Genomic DNA, 1068 nt, shown 5'->3' with positions numbered 1-1068 from the left:
CCGAGATTGCGTCATTGTTTTCTCTAAAGCAAAGGGATAACGTTAACGAATATATCTCACCCACTACGTACTTCGTCAATTTTAGGTCATTACATATAACACAACACCTCGCTACTTCTCGCCAACACGAAGAATCAACAACCAAACATACAAGGGAAAAATCGGATCGAAGCAATGAATGATCCCAACAACAACTCATGATCGACAGCAACAAGATAAAGGAATGGTGCTTCTATACCACAACGAAGCTTCGAAACTTCGCAAAAGAATAAAAGGAAAGTATATACTTTTCAAGTTATTATTCTTTCGCTCGTCCCTTCAACGAAAGAATAATAAGAGAAGTGTAAGAAGATTTTTACATTAGAAATATCTTGTAGGGCCATGTAATATCTTTGGTTAATTAAAAATATGGCTAAACATGTTGGTTGTAATATTGGGGTCCTTTCATATTCCCTCTTTCTTGATGGACGGTCGAAATTAAATGAAAATTCTAAATCATATGAACCTTGGTCCTCCTTCTACCTATAAAAGGAACTCTATAACCATCAGAATTTAGTCCATGAATGATTATTATTTCATTACATAAAAAGTCAAGAAGGAGAAACTTAGAGTTCTTGAAGTATTCTGCTCAAAGGGTGTTCTTGGAGGACACCTTGGATTCAATCAAATGGCATCGTCAGGTACCCTTCCTAGCACAACTATGCTTATGATGTGATTTTCATGTTTGTTCAAAGATCCTTTATGTATAAAATAAAACTTATATTTGGAATCTAGAGCTTGGTTTAGAACTCCATGGTTGTCCATGATGATTTATGCAATTGTTGTGTTGATTTGAATCTATCATATATCTGTTTGATTTATAATAATCATATGCTCATCGTGTATTACTCAATTATTGTGTTTTTGTTCCAATTTTTTTTGTTTACATGAAACAAGGTGTTTTATGAATTAATGAATAAAATAACCAAAATGATGTTTTCTATTCTCTGCAATTGGGTTAGATTGATTATTGTTTGGTTTGGTTATTTCTTAATGTATATTGCGCTTGAATTAAATCAAATCAAAAAA

This window comes from Papaver somniferum, chromosome 5 (genome assembly GCF_003573695.1).
Source record: "Papaver somniferum cultivar HN1 chromosome 5, ASM357369v1, whole genome shotgun sequence".
NCBI lineage: Eukaryota > Viridiplantae > Streptophyta > Magnoliopsida > Ranunculales > Papaveraceae > Papaver > Papaver somniferum.
This window is presented reverse-complemented; position numbering follows the sequence as displayed.